At 41.3% G+C, this 25162-nt stretch overlaps 1 protein-coding gene across 12 annotated transcripts in view; it reads right to left on the reverse strand.

Moving 5' to 3' along the window:
* LPP (LIM domain containing preferred translocation partner in lipoma) overlaps nt 1–25162 on the reverse strand; it is a 676388-nt gene that overhangs the window by 286816 nt on the left and 364410 nt on the right. The window contains exon 1 of one of the 12 annotated variants that reach the window (XM_060640773.3): nt 9595–9986. The exons of the other annotated variants lie outside the window; for them this stretch is intronic. The gene's annotated coding sequence lies outside the window, so the exon portion shown is untranslated. Of the gene's footprint in view, nt 1–9594; nt 9987–25162 lie in introns of those variants that run through there. 12 annotated transcript variants of the gene reach the window in all.

The raw sequence follows: 25162 nt of genomic DNA on the forward strand, positions 1-25162 counted from the left end.
ACTCAAGTTGGAAGTGAGTTACTATAACCAACCAGACTTGTGTTTAAGTGTTCCTTTCTCTCTCTCACCAGGACAGTTGGCAAGGGAGAGCAGTTCTACTCATGAAATAGTTAAAGTGGTGTTAAAAATCATAGTTCTACTTTTGTTTTGAGACAGGTTTGAGTACACAATGATATGCAGATGCAGGAACAAGTCGTCTCTTTTTGAAAAACTCATTCTACGTTTCTAACACACTATAGTTAAGAGGAATATTGTTTCCATTTCTATTCTGAAAGACGCTGGGCAATGACAAAAGAAAGAGATAGGGAGGGAGGAATAGAGAGAGAAGGAGAGAGGGAAGAAAACAGAGGAGAGGAGAGGAGAGGAGAGGAGAGGAGAGGAGAGGGAGGGGAGGGGAGGGGAGGGGAAGGGAAGGGAAGGGAAGGGAAGGGAAGGGAAGGGAAGAGAAGAGAAGAGAAGAGAAGAGAAGAGAAGAGAAGAGAAAGGGAGGGAGAAAGAAAGGAAGGAAGGAAGAGAAGGAAGGAGACAGGAAGGGAGGAAAGAGGGAGGGAAAAGTTTATTGTTTTTAAATTTGTCCTTATACACATGTACCGATAAAAGGTGCTTCATGCTGCAAAACTATTGTACATGTGTATACATATATACATACATACAAATATTTACACAAATTTATAAAAATATTTACATTATATATGGTTATAAAATATTTATATAAATGACTTACACATGCGAGCAAAAGTAGGCTCATTATAGAAAGTTTAATATAGACAGAAGTATAAGAAAGAAGTATTATCTCGCATAACCCCCAAAATAACTGTTAGTGTAGAATCCCTTTAAATGTTTTAAAATATGCAGGTGGGGGCGCCTGGGTGGCTCAGTCGGTTGAGCGTTCAACTTTGGCTCAGGTCATGATCTCACGGTTTGTGAGTTCGAGCCCTGCCTTGGGCTCTGTGCTGGCAGTACAGAGTCTGCTTGAGATTTTCTGTCTCCGTTTCCCTCTGCCCCCCCCCCCTGCTCTCTCTCTCTCTCCCTCAAAATAAATCCACGTTAAAAAAACATGCCTATGTACTTATATGTATATGAAAATGTGAGTCGGGGCGCCTGGGTGGCTCAGTCGGTTAAGCGTCCGACTTCGGCTCAGGTCAAGATCTCGCGGTCCGTGAGTTCGAGCCCCGCGTCAGGCTCTGGGCTGATGGCTCAGAGCCTGGAGCCTGCTTCCGATTCTGTGTCTCCCTCTCTCTCTGCCCCTCCCCAGTTCATGCTCTGTCTCTCTCTGTCCCAAAAATAAATAAACGTTAAAAAAAAATAAAAATAAAAAAAAAAAAAAAAAGAAAATGTGAGTCAATTCAGAAAATATATAGATTTGTATCTAATTATGAAAAATATATAATAGATGTGGATGGTGTTGTTTCCTACTTCACACAGAGAAAACTATGCACACAAAAAATTGCAACTATCAAAGAAATAAAAACTGAAGTAGAATTTTTAAATCTAAGACACCACAATTATACATAAGGAATATCACAGATATTTTCAGATTAAGTTTACACAACTAGAAAGTACTGGCATAGAGAGAGAGGAGAATGAGAGAGAGAGAGCTGGATGAGTGTACCTTACAATGAGAGGACAGACCACTTTGCAGTTGATAAAAAGGTTCTCACTTATTTCTGCACAACTCAATATTTTCACCCAATATTACTGTTCCATGTTTCTTATGGGAAATGAGGCTCAAAGATACCAACTACACTGGTTAAGGTCGCCAAACCAGTAAGTGGTGGGCTAGAAAGAACTTCAGTGAATGTCTTAAAACAGATTATTTTACAGGTGGCAAAGCTAACACAGAATCTATAATGTTCTGTGAAGACGTGTGATTCTCTTGATCATTTTGAATTTCCGCTTCTGGAAATCTGCTCACTGGTGACAGAGATTCTGATGGAAATATCACCTCTTCAGGGGTACACAGTAAGACGCAGCCCCCTCCCCTCCCTGACTCCTATCACTCTAGACAGGATATGCCTACAATAGTTTTTTTTTTTTTTTTTTCCAGACAAAAATAGCTCTGACTTTAGGACTCCAAGTGTTCAGATTCAGTGTTTTTAACCTGTTTTGTTATCTGAGATAGAGAAGATGGACCTTAAAGGCACTACCACACAAAGAAAAGGACACTGGACAGCAAGGTAGGAACCTTACTCAAAAGTCATCATCACTGAAGAGTCTTGCAAAGGAGCAAGTCATGTCTTCTGTGCTTTTCCATGTGGAAGGAACTAAGGCAACATTGTATCAGCCTACCAGCTACCATCGCAGGGAGTGAGCTAACAACTAAGATGAAAAATGTCATTTCCTCTAAGCTGGTGCCTTTGGACTGAGCAGTGCCTATGCTCGTTCAATTCTATTTAGATTCTGTATATTTAAAGGAAGCTTACCAATTGGTTTGAACCAAAGCAAATCATTGGTCCATCAGAAGTCTGTAAAAGCCAAAAAATATCAAAGGGCTGTGACTTTTTCTGAACCACGCTGGGGATAAATTAATGGCCTAAAGCAGAATAAACAACAACAACAACAACAACAACAACAACAAAACACTGCAACAGCGACCAGGAGCCTCAACTGTTCAGATCAGGGCCCTCATCAACAGACTGTTGTTGTGGGGCTCGGGACAGCTATTCAGAGGGCAGGCAGAATTCAGTCAGGCTTCTTTCCATGCACTTCCACGCATCTCCAGCCACGGCTTGAAAGCCAGCGGTCCACAAAGGTAATCCCAGGTTATCCTCCAAATCCAGTCCATAAACCAAATAACCCATTTCGCTTGGTGTGGTTTGGTCCGGTGGAGTAGAAGAGAATGACCCCCAAGTGGTCCTCACGGGCAAGAACTGATGAGCAACCATTTCTCAGCATCCTTCAGTCAAGAAGTCCCCATCATCAGCAACGCTAATTTAATAAAACCGGAGCGATGGTGCTATAATTGGATTGCCATTATAGCTAGTGGGTTTCCAGGGTAACTGTGTTCTTGCCACAGATAAAATCCACCTCGCAGCACAAAGATTAAGGGTTTGGGAAAAGTCGGCATCAAACAAGAGGTCAAGAATCCCAGCTAAAGAGGACTATATCCAAAGCAAATTGGTTAAAGTGGGCTACGTTCGAAACCCCAGCCCTGCCACGTCTTAGCTGTATGATTTCGGAAAAACACATTTCACTTCTCTGGGCCTCGTTTCTTCTTCTGTGAAAAGAGCATCATGATGGTATCTGCCTCCAAAGTTTGTTATAAGGATGAAACAGGTAATTTAAACAGTAACTGGTACATTTTAAACCCTGACTAAATCTTTAAAAAAAGGGGGGGGGGGGGAGGGGATATTTCAAGTACCCCTAAACCTAGATAGTCCAGAAGCCCGGAAAACTAGGAAACTAACTTTTATGTTTGTTGGTTGGTTGGCTTACACATGTGTAGGGACAGTACCCTGAAAGCTTGTGAAGAGAGCCCGAAATGGCTTATAAAATCAGGTTGCCTTGTGCTTGTGGTCATGTTATTACTGCCCCCACGGGCCTGACTTCTGGGAATGGGCTGCCTTGTCAGAGGCAATTCGGCGAGTCTTAATTGAGGAGGGACACAGCTTTTCAGGCCACAAATTAAGGATCGGGAAATCATCGTTGCTCAGGGTGTAACAGCTAACTGGAATGTTTCCTAGCCATAAATACAGCAGGCCCATTTAGCATGTTTCCCCTCGGGGGAAAGACTCAGCCACTGCAAAAGTAACAGTTTATGAAGAAAAAGGGGGAATTTTCCTTTTGAGTGAAAAACAAGACCAGCAACAAAAATGAGCACTATAAAAAGGTTTTTGAATGTACGAATTTCAGGGTGCGTGGGGGGGGGTGGATAAACTTCGCGAGATCTAGTACTATTAGAAGAGGGATTTGAAAGGTGAAGAGCAAGAATTATCTTCAGCCGGAAAACCCATCACGTTGGGTCATCTGTCCCCCTCCCCCTACCTCCCTGCCCCCAGCTCCCCCCGCAAGGAGAAATTCAGCTGACCAAGAAGAAACCCCTCATAGGAACCTGTGCCCACACTCGCAAAACAACTTCCAGGCAGCAAACAGCAAAGCGGTGAGAAAGATGAAGTTTGAGAGCAAGAACATGCGCGCACACACACACACAAAAGTTTCTGTTGTCCTAAGATTAAATGCTGAGGCAGGAAGAGATACTATTCTTGAATCAAGTGAGAAAAGATGGCAAAGCGCGATATTAAAATGCAGCACCCTGGAATAAGTTTGCCTCTATAAAAACTGTTATGTTCTGTATGTGATTTAAATTAATGCCTATATTTGTTGGAGATAAAATTAAAATGAAGATAAACGGTGCCAACATATAGCGTGTTCGCCGGAGCAATAAATAAGGCAGTGAAAGGTACTTTACATTTCAGTCACATGTATCTGAACGGGGAGCTCAAAGCATTTGAGGAACATTTGTTAATTAAATGCTATACTAGGTTTGCGAGGCACTCAGACGGTTCATATCCACGTCTTTCCAAAAGAAGACAGGGAGGTTCAATGACCTGGGGCCCTTCCGGATGTTGCTGACGTGGAAGGTCCAGGGTCCAGAAGGCAGCAGGCTTTCCAGTTTAGTGGTTTCTCGGCCTGATGGAAGGGCCCAGAGCGCAGAGCTATCCTGTCTCCTGACAGACCTCGGATGTCCAGCCTTCTCTATCAACCACCCGAGTGGCAGGCAAGATTATAGTTTTAGCAAGGGAGAAAGGCAATCATTTTACAATAATGCATTAACAACAAATCTCTCCTTCCCCCTGCCCCCTTACCTTGCAAGAGTGTCCCAGGGATGATTAAATACTGTCACATCATTTATCCTCTGCTTGAAAACTTGTCTAAAGTATTGATTAGTGATGTCCTCTCTTACGTTGATCTCTTCAACCCTGTCCTCCAAATGTCCTGTCAGAGCCTCCCAGCACCCAGCTGCTGGTAGCTGGTCACTGGCTTTCTGTTTCTTGAAACCCATTCTTCGTTCCACAAACCCACAGAACCCAGTCTGCCCTCAGAGGTCTGCTGGATAGGAGGCCAGATTAACTTATGAAGCTAAATCACCTAATACTTTGGGATACTGGGTTCACTATAATCTTTGACGTTTACATATGTTTGAATTCCCCAAATAGAAAGTTCGAAGAAGTCAAAGGGGGGTGCGTTCCCAGAAACCCAGGCAGCCCATCGATGGAGACAATGCTCCTGTCTTGAGCTACTAGGAAAGTGTGCTGTCCAGGTTAGGGCCTCTGGCTTCTGAAGATGAGGCTGTAAATGAAACATAGAAGTCACTTGTGTGACGGGTCATGTTAGGCTGATCCAGGTGAAATTTTAGGGAGTCTTAGAGATCACCTAGTCGACGCCTGTGTTTTTTAGAGCAGAAAAATTTTCAACTGTATTTGTATCTTCCTTTTAAACTTCCCAGTTAAAAAAACACATTCAAGTCCATTATAGTTTGATACACATATCAATGTGATAGATGCAGAATCCCTGTTCTGCCTCTTCTCCACGGGTTAGTAGTCTACCTCTTTGTGCCTGGGTTTCTCACCTGTACCATGGAGATCACGAGCTTGCCTACCTTCATGAGGGGCTAAAGGACTCTACATATGTCAAGCACTTACAACAGCGCCTGGTATATAGGACACAATCATTGACTGTTAACCATTATTCTTATTCCTGATGCGATAGACATCAATGCTGCTCTCTGAATTGGTCCTGCTCTCTGCTGCCTGGCACACTTATAGCTAAGTGGAACCATATGAATCATTGCAGCTAATGAGCTGTGAATGGAAGTCCACTTGTGTGACTTACAGGCCAGGGCATGCATTTGCCAGGTCAAGATCCACAGAGCTCTTTTACTCTGGGGTGGGGGCCAGCAATGCTAGCGCATTCCTAGCCCATGGTGCCCATTCCTTCATCCTGCAAGGAAGCCCTTCTGACCCACTATGAACAAGTAGCACAAGAAACGAACCTTTCTTTTAAACATTGGGATTTCGGAGTATTTGCCGCCACGGCTTGGACTACCTTACCTGATACCTCTTACTTTGGTTTGCAAAACACTTTGACTTCTATTATTCACATTTAACTCTCGTAATCAAAAGAAGAGTGCAGCATGGATGCATCGGGCAGACGTGAATTTCAGCCCAACCAGTGCAATCCTCACCAAACGGACTGAGGCAGTCATGCTGATATAGCTACAAGTCAGGGGCTTGAGACTTCTGGTCAACCCAAGGTGTTCCTTACACACACATTCCTCCAATTCAAAGACTTTAGGGCTCTTAACGTCAACAACGTACCTACCACATTAACCTTAACCCAAACACTAATTAGAACTACTAACATTTACCGAGTACTTACTATGATATGCCATCAAAAAAGATGCCACTAGGGGCGCCTGGGTGGCGCAGTCGGTTAAGCGTCCGACTTCAGCCAGGTCACGATCTCACGGTCCGTGAGTTCGAGCCCCGCGTCAGGCTCTGGGCTGATGGCTCAGAGCCTGGAGCCTGTTTCCGATTCTGTGTCTCCCTCTCTCTCTGTCCCTCCCCCGTTCATGCTCTGTCTCTCTCTGTCCCAAAAATAAATAAACGTTGAAAAAAAAAAAAAAAAAAAAAAAGATGCCACTGGTCATAAAATGTACCATCAGTTACTGCAGCAGCTGAAACCAACCAACAAACAACCCACTACTACAGAAATGATGACACAGTGTTTTATTATTACTTAGAATTTTTATCGTATGCTTAAAGAAATGTCTTAAAATTATTTATACATACTACGTCTTTTATTCTGTGTCATCCACAGAATACACAATGAAAAATATAAGTGAAACAAATTGGAAGCATTCCTAAAGCTTCTTCCTATTCAGTTTAACTCTTTCAATCACTTTTCAACTGAAGACAATGGGAGTTCCATGTCTGTCTGTTTGTTTGTTTCCATAATGCCGTCATCTCTCAGCCAACAAGAGCAATGACCAAAGACACTGGTCTCCAGGATTTTCTTCCAAGTAAGTGCCCATGTGCATGTGTGACAATGTCAATGATGCCATAATTGCTATCTCAGTAACAGCACTTTGTTAGAAATGTTCAAGATGTGCATGAATATGGGACTTAAGTTGATGAGCGATAAGCATGTTAGAGGCACAGTGCTTTACTACCCACACGTAGTGTAGTTATACTTCGTAACAACAGCATGAGGTAGGCTCTGTATGATTATAACCATTTTGACATCAGAAACTGAGGTCCTTCTGGAGATCACTGCTTGCTGAAGGACACATAGGTAGTGAGAGGAGGATCTAAGGTTTTCCATCGAAGGTAGCTGACTACCTTTAAAACAACTGCTTTCAGCAAATATGGGGTCAGGCTTCTCATAACAGCAATTAGATTAGTTTTTTTTTTTTTTGTTTGATGAAAGTGGGGGCACAAGAATTACAAACTCAAAGGAAAGTGTTCAAAGATTTAAGTCTCTTCAAGTTTACATATTGGGCTTCTTATTTTGTTTAAAGCAAACCAAAGGGAAATTGACCCTTGTATTGCTGCCAACTCCTTTCGATATAAATAGACAACTTAGCAGATGTCTGGGCCTCCTTTAAGTTATCTTGAAATAATTATTGGTAGGATCTGCAGACAGGCCTATCTTTTGAAAATACTGGCATATATGTGCAGTGAACTCAGACATACAACATCCATATGCACACAAACCTACATGGGATAAGCTCTTCAAACACATTTTCAACACATATAGTTTTACTGGTGTCTATGTTTCTGCATGGACATTATCTTTGGAAATGCAAAGATATCATCACTATTAAATATGAAGACCAAATGTATGCTTGATTCTCATGGAGCATGGAATTAGACTCAATCTATGGCCAGAGGGGAAAACCTTACTGAACAACTATAACAGTTGCTTTTTTTTTTAACAGTTCTTTATCTCTTCTCCTATTTTAAGGACAGTTAGCACAACTGAACAATTACTTAGGAGGTACAATGCAGAGCTTTGAGCGTAGCTCTTTATACACTTATCAAATGAGTATTATAATTTGCTATAATTCTCCCTCCTGATTATATACAGTAGCTATTTCGTTCTCTAAATAATATCTTATACATTTTTTTTAGAAGTTGGTTAAATTGCTTAGGAGAATATTAGGCTCAGTTTCTTTGAAGGGTAATATAGTGGGAGTGACTGTATAATTATCTCTACCAGGCTCTCACCCACTATACAATGTCTACTACATCGATTGCTTTCCTGTTGAGAACTCTAGTTAATCCTACTAACGAACACACAGGAAAATGAGGCAGGCGGGTTTTATTTTTAACTTGGGACTGGGAGAATAAGAGAAAGAAATACTAAGATTGATCAAATCTGGTGCATTTGCAATTTTTATTTTAAGCCAGTTTAGATGCATGTGCTACCAAATAGGTACAGTAATTCGGGAATTACCATTACTTGTGTACCAGTGTCCTATCTGGTAATCTCTGCCTGAGACCAACTATCCTCTAAGTCACTCCACAGCTGGGCTCTTCTATGCCTGGCAATTACTACTCTATTCTGGGTGGGGAGTTTTATTATATTTTAAATTGATGTGGATTTTATTCTCAAAATGCTAAGCATTCCAAATGCTTCATACATACTAGATTTTTACAAACAATCCAATGGCTTCCAGCAGAAAGAAGTTTAACACACGTCTTTCAATAAATGCACCAGGATTTCTAGAAGAATTCCATTTTTCACTGTCATTCAAGAATCTGACCATATGTCTGTCTCCCTGAAAGACACAGAATTCAAGGGTATGGTCTGTGGGTGTCTTACTTCTGTGCGCATGACCAGTGACTGACACAGGAACTGGCAATTGTACCCTTCTCTGCCCCAAATTATGACTAGATTACACTAATTGCATGCAGTTATTCAAAACTAGAAGTTCAAACTTTTACACACCTAGATTAGTGAATCAGACTATCATAGTGCTATTATTCAAAACAAACCATCACTAAACTGAAGTCCTAGTCATTTAAAGACATTACCACCAAAGTCCATTTGGGGTTACCGTAGGGTTGGAAGTAAGCACAGAGATTGACTACAAATAGGTATGCAATTTCTCTTTGGAGTGAAAGAAACTTCCTAAAATTAGATTGGGTAATGGTCACAAAATCAAGGAATCATTGAGTTGCAACAAAACAAAACAAAACCCTCTGCCCAAACTTCACAAACGCAACTACTATTGGTATTTTTGATTGGTTATTAGGTCATCAATTCAAATGTTCAGATTGGGAGCTAGACCATATTGGCTAAAATGCCATCTCTGCACCTTGCTAGTTTAGCAAGTTATATCTCTCTGGGACACAATCTCATCTGTAAAATGGAGGGAAATAATAGGTCACCTCACTGAGTGGTGAGGAGAATCAAATAGTAACATAGTAAGTTTTCAATGTCTACTGGTTATCATCCCATGTGTTTTACTTAATTTTAATTTCTTAATATTGAAAATGATCCTTCTCTGGTACAAGGGGTAATTGACAGGTAGAACTCCTATAAAATACTAGCTAGTTAAGCACTATCCTAAATAATCCTGTGACTTACCTCTGAGTTTCATTCACAAACCAGGGCTCCTCCAATAGAAGGATATCCAGAATTCTCTTTCTAGAGCACACTTCGAATTTCTTCTCCGAGGCCTTCAGTGCTCCAGTCTTCTCCCAAACTGCTACCCCTAACAGCCCCAGCTGCCAGCACAATAAAGAGCCCAATGTACAAATTCATGGCATTGCACAGAATCCAAGCTGTCCTGCTGATCCTCACCAATGTATTCTTTGTACTATATTCTTTCTCTGTTCCACATACTTCATTCTCCAAGTACATCCAGTTCCTTACCAAGCTGCAAACACCATTCTTTTACACACATTTATTGTTGCAATTATAGTTCCTTTTGTCTGGACTACCTGTAGTCTGTTTCAAAAACTCCTAGAAAGCCTTTGTGACCTAACTCAAACGTCACATCCTCTTCCTGGCCTCACCCTTCTCTGTGACCTCATAGTAAGACATACACAGCTCCATGTAAGCACACATCAACACTCTCTCTCCCCTTCAGGGCCAGCAGAAACTGTCCTTCCCACACTTCCCCCCATGCTGTAACCTTACCAAGCTCTTGTGGTTTACCTAGGTTTTACCTCTCTCTCTTTCCTCTTCCAGAAGCCCCCTGCGTTTGCTTTCCCTGTGCCATCAACCTAGCAAACTCCCACAGGTTTCTCAGACCTCTGTTTGGAGATGACCACCTCTCAGAAACCTCCCAAGGTCCACCAAGACCAGGTTTTCATTATCTGCCCCCATGTGCTTCCAGAGTACCCTTTGCTGATCCTGGATATCAGTCTCTAACATCATATGGACAATTGTCTATTTAGGGACATTCTGTGAGAGGCTAGGTTTTATATAACTGTTGTTAGTCCCTAACTCCAGCACCTAGAGAGTCTTTGGTGTATGGCAGATACTCAATACATATTTGTTGAGTGAATGTACTGATTATCTCCTTCAGAAATAATTTCAGTCTGTGAATTATATGGTAAGTGAACTCTATCTAAAAAAAAAAAAAAACTGTTGTAAGAAAATTCTGAGTTACCAAGTTCACCTCCCGGTTGCTGGAAAAAGGTCTTACATGCTTGCATTCTTATTATGGAGCCTGGTACACACAAGATGCTCAATTATATCTGCTGAAATTTCATAAAAGTGAAATGTTTTGCCAGATACTGAGCCACTGAACACTTTCTACCAATGACCAATTTTGATGACGCTCCTCAGTAGATAAATTGATAGTGACATTATAAACCACAGAGCTGGAAAATTCATTTATTTCAACTTCCACATTTTATAAATAAAAAAAGTTGGGTTCAGTAAAAAAGTAAATTATGCATGATTATGCAGATAGGATCCCCAAAGACTACCTCCACCTAAATTAATGTCATTAAAGGTGTCTGACTTAGAAAGATTTATGTCATAGCTGAAGCCAGATTTAGAGTTATGAGTATGAACTATGCAGGCACCAAATACTGGAAATAAAAGTTGGAAATAAATTTGGACATAAATAGATTACCAGTGTGTGTGTGTGTGTGTGTGTGTGTGTGTGTGTGTGTATACATGTATATGTGTGTGATTAGATTAAACAGGTGTTGCTAATCATGAAAAGAGGCATAAATAAACTCTTGGCTTGACATGAGTCATCATTTGATGGGCTATTTCAAGAGAGAATTGATATTTCTAAATGGCTGATACCACGAGAGGCAATACTAAAGAACCACAGAAGTAGAAAATAATCACTAATGATTTCTTTTATGGAACAAATCCATAGACTATGAAGAATTACAACTTAAGGATTCATAGTATTGGAAATTTCCACTTGGAAGATTTTAAGCCTTTAAAAACCCTCCAAAATTGACACCTAGGAGTAAGTATGTGACTCAACTAGCTATCAGTAGAACTGTAGGATAATTGGAAAACTTACTAGGAAAAATCATTTCATATCTCCGTTCTTCAGCATACTCATGTAGAAAAGAAAACATGCCGTGTGCTCACTTCTCTCTCTTCAGAATGCAAGAACGTCCCTAAAGTACCCCCAAAGCACAAGCTTATAAAGGTATGGTAAAGAACACCCGGATTCTTTGCTCCTCAGAGACAAAACTCAGCATAGGCAATCTGAAGCCTAAAATCACAAGTATCTATCTCCTGTCATAGGACTGAAGGCATCTATTCCCATGGCCCACCTTGGCTCACTCTAGTTCTTTAAAGATTCAAGCTCCTTCCTGCTTCTTCATTGTTCTGCAGGAGAGAGGTCTCAGTTTCATGCTGAGGTGTCATTTCAGAAGTCAGCTCCTCTGAGAAGCATTACCTGATCCTCCCAGCAAACATTATTCCATATACCCCGCATCTGCCCCTTTTATTCTATTTCACTCCCTGACTTTGCTTACTGACTTACTCTTTATGTCTTACATTCCCCTAGCTTCTCTTCGGGCATTTCAGTTCAGCCAGAGAAAGAAGCTCCCCGGCCTTGGTTATCCCTCAACCCTAGTACTCAAAGTTCACACAACATAGTAAGACTCGGATGTGATGGATGAAGAATACATAAAACAGCCTGAGTTTATAACCTAGATCTGTTGTTTACCAGTTGTGAAGTCACCAGTAACTCTTCCAGGCCCTATTTACCTGACCAAAGACCAATAATTCTAAGTATATCTGTCTCATACTGCACACGTCTCTAAGATTAGGGGCCACTATAAGCCACAAATATGGTATTCAGACAATGATAAAAGTATCACTCTACAAGACCTATTGTATGCCAGGCTCTGTTCTAATAAGCACTTTACACACGCAGTATGATGCCTTTGTCCATAAGATTCACTATTATGTTTTTACCACCAAGACAGAAATAGTTGGTGCCAGTTAATCAATCTCAAAGAAATTAATGGGGGGCAAAGGTGCTTCAAAGACTAGAATACAGTTTTACACATTTAATACTCCTCTAACCAACCTATGAGATAGGCCCTATTACCATCTTTGTGTTACAGATGTGGAAACTGAGGCACAGAGAGGTGAAGCGACATATGCAAGGTTACAGGAGTTTTAATGATAACGAGGAAAGATGAACAGGGACTCAGAAAACTGCAGCTTCAACTCTCCAGAAAGTACCAAGCATTGGGTTCACTTCTCTAAACGGTACAACTGAACCAGGAAATTCTCCTCCCTGAAGTGGATGGTGCTGTGACTTCTAACAATTCTCATGGCGAAGTATTATGAAAATAAAAGTAGAAAGAGAGCAGTTTTAGACACTGAACTTCCAGTTTCCCTAATTTGCATCCTCTTTGCATTTATATAACTCAGTTTTTACCAGACCAATTTGCACTCATTTAGATTTTGCTTTTAAGTTTTCTCAATCCTTTCGTTTATCTGTTTTCTGTATTCATAAAGACACTGAAAGCTATTCTGGAGATGATAGTCTATTTGTGTTTAGATCTACTTTCTGCCCTTCTCCACTCCCCACTCTCCTTGCTCGGAGCTTAGTAGGCATTAAATAAATGTTGCTGACTAATTAAAAGCAAAAAGAGACCTGATTTGGCATCATATCTCACGGCATGATATTAAAAAAACTCCATAACTCAAGCATATATTATCGTTAGCTTCCCGAATATGATTAGTGGCAATCTTGGTGTAATTTACATAAAGAGAGAGCATGACTTTTTGAGCCAAGCAGAAAAACCCAGGAATGTGGTATGTATGGCAATAGGAAGGAAGCCAAAACACAGACAATACTTTCAGAGATGTGACTGTGATATCACCAAAATCTGATCACTGAATAGCTATTAAAGCTAACATATGAAATATGACCCAGATTCAAAAGGCACCATCACCATCAAGGCTCATTTTCAAAACAATATTCTTTTACATATAAAACGACTCAAAGCACAGAAAAGTTGTTTGTGTGTCCTGCTCCTCCATGTGAAAATCAAGATACGTGATATTCTAAAACTCCCATGAGATTCTAACATACTTATTATTAGCAGAAGCAATCAAGACATAAGCCCCTTATAATCATGTAAGGGAAGAGTGAAAAGAAACACAATTCTATAATTTTCTAATTGTTCTTCATCAGAGATCTTGGCTAGTGAAGAAGTCACCAAGAATATAAAGTTAAATCTTATTAATCCTTTTGCATCATATGGAAAGTTCTATTAACTACATTACAAAAGCTCCCATTCTCACATACAGGTTAAGAACTACTCCATAATTGCTTTGTCTCTAAACCCTGGGCCTCGGTATATAATCTCCCGCCCACACCACCTTTTAGTAGCAGGTAGAAATGACTTGCATACTCTGGCCAACAGCTTTGTCCATATCTGCAAAAGTTTGGAAGTTTGTGAGTAAAGGAACTTCCATATGTTTTCCAGCAATACATTTTTATTTCTATTTGATTCCTCGAATTCTTTCTCCCCAACCCTTAAGACACAATATACACTTGACAACATATTTATGAACAAATAAAAATACTATTCAGGATTTTAAGAGAGCTATTAGAAATACTAGCTTTGAATGAACAGAAATAGAATAAAACCTTTTAAAAGTTATCAAAGCTCTAATAATATCCCATAATTGCTTTCTAATGGGCACATTGCTGTATTAATTCTGTTTATCAGATATTTGTACAGTATGATGCATTTGTGCGTATTGCTATTTCATCCTATGGGATGTTGGTGTTTTGAAGGAATGTTTACTTGGGCAGGAGCTTACTTGCCCTATACGCATAGGTTCGTTTGTGTATGGAGGGCCACCTGTGAGGAACCTGACATTTGATGTTATGGTACAAGCAATGTAGAAGTGTCCAGGAAGCCAGTTTCTCCTGCGAGGATTTTACTTTATGAATTTTAACCAAACCTCTTTGGCTGTTAGCTTTTATAACCTGTAAAAAAGGCAAGTACAAAAAAAGTGTCCTTATATACCTTAAAGAGTCATTACGGTGTGAACATTACTTGAAATATAAATCTTTACTGATGATGGTGATTTCCTTTATTCATCGTGATCTTATGGGAAATTTTCCATGTTAGACGCCAACTAAATTTCACAAAGACTGCACATCAGAAAGCATTCCTCCTAACGTCTGGATTGGCCAAAATGATTTTACAAAATCACCTGAAAATCTGTCAAAGTAGGCGCATCTTATTGGAGATAAAGGAACAAGGTTGTGCTGTGATACCAACATTGGAGGCAAGCCCACACGAGCTTTTGTTTATATGTGAACACTAGGAGTAATCACGTGGCCCACACTGTCTTTCAGTGAACATAAGCCTGGCGAGGGTGCTACCCAACAGTGGTATAGAATTGTTATTCTTTTGAAAGTATAGTGGAAACTAAGTACCAGCGGAACATGGATCTAGAGCCAAGGATGAGGCACTAGAAAAAGGAGAAGAACACAGCCCTACCTTAAAGAATTTGTGAACTTGGAAACCTTGGGGGAGAAATCCTATCTCCCATATTCAGTTGACCCTGACTTCATGACCACTCCTCCCTTGCAATCCCACTGACCGTTCATGTCTACTCTAAGATTCCCCCAGACAGCTGCATCCCAGACCTCACCTGCACATGTCGCCTCACTTGCATTTGCACAGAATGTGTCCTCCTTTTAGTCATTTGCTTTTGGCCATCTGGAGTCTCTTCGCCTTTACAAAACATCACCTTTATCTAGTCCTTTATCTAGTCCCTGAAGCCTATTTGGTTATAACAGGCTGGAGGCTAGGCCCACATATCTACACCTTGAATACTACTATCATTAAATGCAAGGGAGATGTTCTTCCCCTGCTCTAAAGTTTTCCATGGGGAGGGATCTTCCATGGAGAAATATTCATAAAGCTGTTCGTCCCTCACACATTCCTCTCCTGATGAGAAGCTTTCTGAGGAGTCAGCCCAGTGACTTAACTGATTGCCGACTTTGAGGACAGAAATAGGGCACGTATGGTTCAGCTCCTTTCCAACATCCATTCAGAATCGTTGCCTACACAAGAGCATGCTTTTCTCTGCTTTTCCAGACTCCAAATTGTTTGTGGCTAGGGCAGTCCCACCTCAGGAGAGGCTTGCAGGTGGCCAGTGCTGACCACTGTCAGGAGGGCAAACCTATGTAGTAATTTCTCTTGACCTAAAACCTACACAGTCACCCAAGGCACTTTTATCAGCCCCCGGACTGACAGTTTGGTCTCCATCTGCCTGACTCGGCTGTTTGACAATGGCTTCTTGAACATGGGTCGAGAGAAGGGGGACTGTTTGCTGTGTCCCTTGAAGTCACAACAATGAATGCTCACCCAGCCTTTCTGCTGACCTTTATCTTGCAGTCAGTGGCAATGGTTTTTGTTTGTCTCTTTTTGGTAGCTCTGGGTTGGTACACACTCTTACATAAAAGGTACATAAAAGGTTGTGTCTCTACCACGTCCACAGCTCTGTTTGAGGTAACAGCTTCAAAAGGGTGTCTGTCTGTTTAAAAGAAATACATTTCCCACAGCTCTGTAACAGGTAATTCTGAATTCTGGCCACAATTAATTGGATGAGAGACTGAACCAAAACCAGCAACAGGAGATGTGCTGGAGGAAGAACTCCTTCCCAGTTTTTATTGGAGAAGAATCAGCTACAATTAAGGGGCCTTATTGTTTGGAACATCTGAAGGCAAGGCGCAGCAGGCTGGTAGCAGAAGTGGACTGGATGGGAAACCAGAGATACACAGAGTAGCATGAAGAAGCTCCGAGGAAGGAGAGGACGTCAGGGAGCGAAAATCACAGTGTCCTGTCCAGAAGGACGCTACCCAGGAGCAGCAACTGGAAAGAGAAAGAAAACCTGAGAGAATCTAAGCCCTAGGAATGGAGACCCAGTGGATAAGGAAACACGGGGGGCTTACTTTTGAGGGGATGACAAAATCAGCTATTGTTATGTCCTCAGCGATATTCTCACTTTCCATGTGGCTGGGTTGTCTGGGTGTGGACATGGTGGTTGGACTTCCTTCCTTCTCTTTGTATCCTTACCATAAATTTTCATAATCTAAAGTCAACTGAGGTAACTAACTCTGAGCACTTCTTGGCTTCCTGCAACCTGAAAGAACCTCACTACAATAGACCCGAGGAGCTATTTCTTTATTTTAAAAGAACTTAGACAAACATGATTCTAACCATACTGGAATATCATGGTTTAAAAAACATAACCAAGCCTGGGGTGCCTGGGTGGCTCAGTTGGTTGAGCATCTCTTAGTTTCAGCTCAGGTCATGCTCTTACCAAGTTCATGAGTTTGAGTCCCACGGTGGGCTCCGTGCTGAGAGTGTGGAGGCTGTTTGGGATTCCATCTCTGTCTCACTCTCTTTCTCTCTCTCCCTGTCCCTGCCCCCATCAGCTTTTACATGCTTTCTTTCTCAAAAATAAATAAACTTAAAAAAATATTAAAAATAAAAAGAAACAAAAAGAAAAAAATAAGGTCTTTTAACACAATGAAAAGGAAAATGGAATAAAGGGAGTGACAGTTTATTTTTCATGTCTGCTTTCAATCTTGTAAAAACCACGTGAACCATTCAGATTAGTTCTCGTCTCTTCCATGCCACATTTTCAAATTTTAGCCCCTTTTGATTACCTCCCGTACAAAACAGCAAGGAAAGGTTGTAAGAGGCAGGAGGCTTGGGAGGTAGAATTAACTCTCTGGACCTTGAGATCATATAGTCAGTACAGAAGGTTTAATCATATATCTTTCAAGCCTGATTATGCAAAACCCTTGTTTCTGAACAAAGAATAAGCTAAAGGTATTTTTTAGTGCATTACACTATTCGCATTTTTAATTACAGTAGATTTTTTTTATTACTGTATTAAATACCTTATTCTAGCTGAGTGAAGTGTGTGGCTGTTTTAAGTAAATAAAACTGTCACAAGAATACCTTATTCTTCCTCCATGGTGAGGGCCTGTATCCAAACCACAGAGCCATGGAAAATAACCTTCCCAACATTTACTCTCCTGGACACAAGTATCTGTTGAAAGAAGTGTCTGCATTGGTCTGAACAACACATCCCCGAGCAACTAAGTGGAAGGACAGGTTGCTAACATGAGCTAATATGAGGATTCTAAAACATGGCAGGGGGAGCTGAGACTTACTTTTGATAAACCTCAAAAAAAAAACCAAGCAGTTCCAGTTTTGGATGCCTAATTCTAGCTTCCCACAAACGCAAAGATACACATGCGAGGAAACCCACCTTAATATTTACAATAAAGGGATGCCTACCCTCAATGCCCTTCAGTAGAAGAAGCACATGATGGTACGCCCATACTATGGAGTACAGGCTAGGTGTTAAAAACAGTATGTGCAATCCCCATTTACTGGCATGAAAAGATCTAGAATCAAAAGTAAATTGAAGCTAATATCATAACACTTATGTTTAAAATAAATGTGACCTATATAGTCATACCCATAGCTGTGTGTATTTACATACTTGTTAAAAGACTGGAAAGATGCATAACAAACTGAAACACTGATTACGAAAAAAGTACGGAGTCTGTGAAGGGTGTGCAGCAGAAATAAACAAGAGTGTGTACTGAGAGAACACTTTAAGTTCTAGTCTACATACTCCTGATTGGTGGAATATGTTGTGATGAGTATTTATTCACATACTTCATACATGTATGTGTTTCGGTAAAGTTAAGGAGCAGGATGCCTCCACCGTACTGCACACGTGTGGGAGTGGTGGGCCAGCACTGATCAGTGGAGGGATCACTGGGTTCAAAATCAATAGGACCAAGAATGAGACCCCTTTCTGCCACTTTAGAAGTACAATTTGGGGCAACTCACTCAACATTGTGTGTAATGCTGAGACAATAGTTCCTGGCCATGCAAACTCAGACTTGCCGGGAGGGTAGAATAAGATGGACATAAATCCACTCTATAAGGTGGGAAGCACTCTATAAATCTCAACTACAACTACCATTATTGTTCACATTATCTGCCCTCTTAAATTTCCTTGGAGAGAAATAGATAAGTTTGTGACAATAGATAATTTATTTTAAACTCCTCCATTTGAACCATGTTGTTTCATCCTGTCTCCTTTCACTAAGGTCTGGAATTAAAACAAACATCAAATGAGGCTGTAGGATTTTATTTTATCTGTCACATCTTGCTGTCATTAAACACACTTGAGATGAGTGGGTTTAGTTCAAATAAAACTGCTTCTTTCCCAAACGCAACAAACATGGAGCGGGTAGAAAAGGAAGACTGCACTTGAATTGTGTTCAGAAGCACCGCACGCTGCATTTCAAGGAGATCCATCTGGCAGGCTAACACGGTAATAAGTTCTTTTAATTGTCAGGTCACTTAGATTACAGATCCAGGCTGTCAATTTTTCCATTGCGTTTTTTTTTTTTTTTATTTTGGTAGCTCATTAAAAAAAAAAAAAATCTCCTAGTTATTCTGTATGAGAAAAACTACCATCTTCCTTCCTAGGAATTTAGGCAGCAATTCAATGCAACAAGCATTTACTCCTGCGCATCAACCATGGTGGAAATGAGCTCTGTGTTAGAAATTCAAGAAAGAATATATGAAAATCCTTGTGTTGCAGCAAGTCACAGCCAGTAGGGGAGATTAACTCTTACAACCCAAAATGATACCCTTAATGGGAGCAAAGGTTCTGGTACACCTGACGTTACCCGTCTTTTTTAAGGGATTCCTCCTCAGATGTATAAATCTACGTAATCTTAGCAGGGTTAGCTGCTTGCTAAAGTAAAAAGAGCAAGAGTCAGGACACCCTGAAAAGGGGCACGGATATATGTGTGTGCATGCGTGTGCAATACACATTGTGGAGACCCTCCAAACTCAGGCCGATCCGATCTTCTACACAGCCTCATATCCACCTGCTCACCTCCATGCCTTATAAATTCTCAGCCATGCCCCATTCTCATCAAAACTTGTACTTTTGAACTGCCATATCATTACTCATACACAGTTTCCTCTTATGGATGTCTCCCTCCTCCAAACTTCTCTTACACTTCCATTATATTGCGCATAGTCGGTACTCCATAAATAGGTGTGGAATAAGTAAAGCCTCCTAACTTTACGTGCAATAAGCATTTCCCTGCGAAATGAAAAGAATAAACGATAGTATTCCAAAAAACTAGGAAGGAGACCAATATGCTGGAGAATTTACCAACCACTGGAGTTGAAAAGAACCTTAGAAATGATCTAGTTTGGTCCTTCATAAGAGATGAACTAGGGGCGCCTGGGGGGCTTAGTCGGTTAAGCGTCCGACTTCGGCTCAGGTCATGATCTCGCGGTTTGTGAGTTTGAGCCCCGCGTCGGGCTCTGTGATGACAGCTCAGAGCCTGGAGCCTGCTTTGGATTCTGTGTCTCCCTCTCTCTCTGCCCCTCCCCTGCTCACGCTCTGTCTCTCCCTCTCTCTCAAAAATAAATACACATTAAAAAAATAAAAATAAAAAACAAGAGATGAACTAGATGCTCAGAGAAGTGAAGTGATATTCCAAAGTGAAATATTTAACTAGTGGAAGAGGTGGCTTTGGAATCTGCTCTTCTAATTTGCCCAGCGCTCTATCTACACCATGCTGTTCTCTTACATTTTTGAGTGACGGGGACATGTACGGAGAAGCTCAGTGGATTAGTAAAGGTAGATGGCATTGCATTCAAAGGAAGGGAAAAAAATCACGGGTGCTTTTTACAACAAGTGCACTTTCTTTTATAGCGATTGATTCCTGAGACCATGTCCAAGAAAATGTACATTCAGGGACTGAGTGGACCTCTCCTGCCAATCACAATGAAGAAACGTGCACGGCTAAGCTCTGAAGAAGCCAATGACAACAGTGAATTTCTACACTGAGTAAAATGTTCTTGGAGCTTAAGAAGGAATTTAAGGTTAGGAATATATTAGAAAGGGACACAAATGCAGATCTTGTAGGCTGAAGAAAATGCTCCCAAGTCTCATCTCATTCTTCTGCATGGAAAGACAGATTCGCTTAGGTACTAATGAGCACACAGACTTTCTAACTCAGGCTGGGAGTCCCATTTACATTCAGAAGAAAGGCCAGGGCGTTAGACCAGAAGAAGGATGCTGTTTGAAATCTAGGGTATGCTGCACCTGCTATAGGACTCTGGAGCAAATCATTTCATCTCTCAGCCTGTTTCCTCATCTCTAAAATGTACCTAAGAATCCCCATCTCCAGGAGCTTTTGTGAGAGTTCAATGCTAATGAATAAATGAAGGAACTTTGCAAATGTTAAGATATTAAGTGAAAGTACTGAATTGCCATTATCAAGAAGGAAGCTCAGCCCTTGAAGGGCCTCTAGATCAGCCAGGCTCAGAAATGTTACCTGGTTACTACTTCAGGAGTAACAATGGGAATGTACAAACATTGAATCACATAAAAGGAAGAAAACAGAAATGGATGTCCTCGATACCGAGTATCCAATAAACCAAGGCAGAAATCAATGACATCAATCGATGCAATTCTGGAGAGACTTAAGGGTTAGGACTATCATTTAAATATAGAGGAAGGTTTTGGGGGGCCTGGGTGGCTCAGTCCATTAAGGGCCTGACTCTTGGTTTCGGCTCAGGTTATGATCTCATGGTTCATGGGTTCAAGCCCTACATCGGGCTCTGTGCTGACAGCATGGAGCCTGCTTGGGATTTTCCCCTCTCCCTCTCTCTCTGCCCCTCCTCTGCTTGTTCATTCTCTATCTCTCAAAATAAACAAATAAACTTAACATACATACATACATACAAACATACATAAGTAGAAGGAAATCATTTGGCATGGGTCAAGTCGTAGGATATTCTGAGAGTTAGGCCTGGAAGCCAGGTCCTCCAGATCCCAAGCTCCATTCATAGGAGATTATGAAAGCCTAAGAAACACACAAGGAAATGGACATCAGAGTGCAGCAGAGATTGCTGGTAGTGATTTGAGGCATCACTGAACTGGAAAGGATCTGGAAAGATGACTGCAGGCCGTTTTCCTCTCCTTAACAATGCAGTGGAAGACCCTCTGGGGCTGGCATAGCACAGAGAAAAATCAGGTAAAGAAAGAGACCCCCAGCTATCCACAAGAAGGGAAGTAAACCCATACCTAGTAAGGGCCAGTCCCGGGGTTGAATGCCATCTATGCATTCTCTCTCATAAGTCTAGCCATGTCATAACATAAATATAACTATTCTTTCCCCTTTTATTAAATTTATTTATTTATTTTGAGAGAGACAGAGATAGCGCCAAGTGGGGCAGAGGCAGAGAGAGAATCTCAAGCAGGCTCCACACTGCCAGCTGTGGAGCCTGATGCAGGGCTTGAACTCACGAACTGTGAGATCATGACCTGAGCCGAAACCAAGAGTTGGTCGCTTAACCGACTGAGCCACCCAAGTGCCCCATAACCGTTCCTCTCTTACTGATGAGAAAATTAGGATCTTAGAGAAATGAAACATCTCTCCAGCATTCACAGAGCTGCTGAGTGGTAGATGGAGAATCCAGGTCGCAGATAGCAGAGTGAGAACACGAGCCTGTTCTGTTCGGCCAGATGAACACCCACACCAGCCCCAGCCGCCTGGGAGGTGGTATAGGTCTCAGGCGCTGGAAGTAGAAGGTCAGTAGAGCTGCGGTGTGGACAGCTGGCATTCAAAGGAGAAAGTGGTTTGGGCAACAGTGTTGCATTCACATTTTCTGAAGTGAGTTTATGTGAGGTAAGTGGTTTTAATTTTTTCTGATGAGAAATTGGGGGATTCTGGGTACCTTTTCAAAGCACAAATATTTCTCTTTGTGGCACCAGCATGGCAAAAGAATAATGAAATATGCATGAACATAAATATAAACGGTGTGGGTGACGAGTCAGAATGACTCGAACAAAGAGGCTAATAAGCGGCTTTGTTTCCCAGGTCTGAGTGAAATAGTTGATTCTGTGAACACAGGCATACAAGAATGAAAACAACACATTCTCATGGCTTTTCCCTACTAGACACAACTCTACACACTGCAGCTCCAGGCTTCATAGAACTGAAGCTCTTATTATACCATCATCCTTAACTCATAAAAATCAAATTGTATTACTCCGTTATCATAATGTTCTAAGTCTTTCTCGCTTGGTGCATATTTCACATATCATTTTACACCCTAATGAGATCCTGAATAGGTTACATTACATATACATCTGATAGAATATTTAGGACTCAATTTTCACCATCACTGAACAGCTTTATGCAATTCATATATTCAAAAGTGTGTGAATAATCAGGTACTTGTGATCATGATGGCGGGCCAATTAAGAGCTGAAGGTTGGGCCATATGTCATCGGAAGGAATTACTCCTCAACCCCAGCCTAGAATTCCAGGCGGGATGGAAGCGCTGGCAATTAACTACTTCAGCTCCCTCATGTGACATCGGGGGAGACTAAGGCCCAGAAAGGGACGGGTGGGAGGACACACAGCTAGACAGAGGCAGCGCATGTACAAGAATCCAGATATTTTGTTTCCTAATCTCCATAATGCCTTCTTTGTCTCCCATTTGAGACAAAGTCAAGATCTTTGTTTTATCAACAACTCCTCTTTTTCCCCACGAATTCAGAACAGAACAAAGGCACTGCTCCTCTGAGAAAAGCAGAGTCATGTACACATGTCTTCTCAGTAGCAGAAAGTTAATCAAAAGTAGTCAGTGTGACCCATTGTACTTTATATCACTGAATTCATTTTTGACATTTGAAGAACCTATGGTTTTATTTTGCTTTTATTTAGAACAGCAAGTGGGAGGTAAAAATGTCAAAATAACTACGGCCTCACAGTTCTGGTAAATCTATTCACTGGATTGTTTTAAAGACTGTTGAGGGTTTAATTTTTTTTCCCCCTAATTGCCTTCATTTGTTCAGCAGACATTCCCTGAGTGACTAACCCATACCAAGTCCTATTGTGTCAGATGCAATGGAAGATCCAGAGACAGAAGCACACACAAACCTACTCCCCACAAGTAACAGGGTTCCTGTCTTACCAGAGAAGGGGAATGCACACAGCTGATCTTAACTGTAATAGAGCACAGGATGTGACAAGTGCCCGAAGAAATGTGTACATCAAGTCAGATGGGGTGGGAGGCAAGTTCCAAGGACGACAGTGCCAGGTAGACAGTGATGATGAGGTATTACAGGTAGCTTTAAATTACGAGCTAGAAATTACAGAGTCCACTGGAGATGTGTGCAATAGGAGGAATTACGAGCTCAGTAAAATGTACCACCATCGGATGTAAAGATGAGATATGGAGATACAGGTTTCCATCTTGATGCTTTTGGTATATAACAGTTTACCCCAAATAAAGAAGTCAGTTTAACAGAAAGTCTTGTGTTTCTACAGAAGAACCAAAGAACTAAGAGGCAGACAAGAAACTTACTGGCCGGGAGCGGAGGTGATATTTGGTCTGAGTGTCTGGTGGGAGTAAACACACGCCTTTACACACATACCTGACTTGCTTTCTGCTCAAGAATATTGATGGGGATTGAAAGGGCGCACTTGCTGTGATGAGCACCGAGTGTTTTTTGAACGTGTGGAATCACTAAATTGTAGACCTGAAATTAACAGTACACTGTATGTTAACTAACTGGAATTTAAATAAGAATTTTTTAAAAAGGTACTGGTGATATCCACTCCTTATTGGTTTGTGGGACCCTGCACAAATCAGTTCACTTTTCTGAACCTGTTTGAGAATCTCTAACATGAAGTACTGACATCGGGCTCTCTCAGTTCTCATGTCCTCTGTTGTTTTGCTTATTGCATACATACATGCAGAAAAGAGAACACCAAACCATCACGAACCCATTCTCCACACTTTACTAAATTGTGGCATCAGCAACAATAGAATAAGCCTTCTACAAGTCTCCGGCTTCCCTCTGATTCTTCTTGACTCTTATCCTTATTCAGGTAAACATGTTAGCCAAGGTCCTTTGAACGGGGCACAGGCCTCCGGTGTTCTGGGGAAGGACAGGTCAGTGGGAACTACGTTAGAGCCTTTTCAGTAGCAACCCACTACTCCTCAAAAAGCAAACTGAGGAGTTGAACATACCACTTTACCACCTAGACTGCACGCTATGTGAAAAAGCCAAGAAACACCTGTTGTCATTTTGCGAACTGGTAAACGAAGGCACAGGAATTAGACCAGATGTTCGCTCCCAGTATCTCCTTCCGTCGAGGGACACAGCTCTTAAAAATACACCTCCGGCTGCTGAAGTTGTTGCCACTTCACTCCTCCTGGCCCAGGGTTGCTTTAGATTTAAAAACATGTTTCCAGAATCCAACAAACACAGTTTTTGCTATAGTTCGGATCTGTGAAGAGTTATCTTTACTCATGTATTTCAAAGAAGAGAAAGGAAACAAACATCAACCTCCTCCTCCCTTTCTTTTCCAACTCATGAAGACACTTTTAAAATAAAGACCCGATTATTTGAGCTTCTGGAACTATGAAAGGGAGAAATCCAAAATGAAGGCCTCATTTTATTCTTAGGTACTAGAAAGAGAAAGAATGTGTAGTTGCCATAGAGGTACCTGCCACAGAACAAGACCAACGCCACAGTTCAACTGAACAGAGTAATAGCTCGGGGCCCCTTACAGGAGTGAGAAAAGTACAAGGGTTTACTTGTG

Source organism: Panthera onca, chromosome C2 (genome assembly GCF_046562875.1).
Source record: "Panthera onca isolate mPanOnc1 chromosome C2, mPanOnc1 haplotype 2, whole genome shotgun sequence".
Taxonomy (NCBI): domain Eukaryota; kingdom Metazoa; phylum Chordata; class Mammalia; order Carnivora; family Felidae; genus Panthera; species Panthera onca.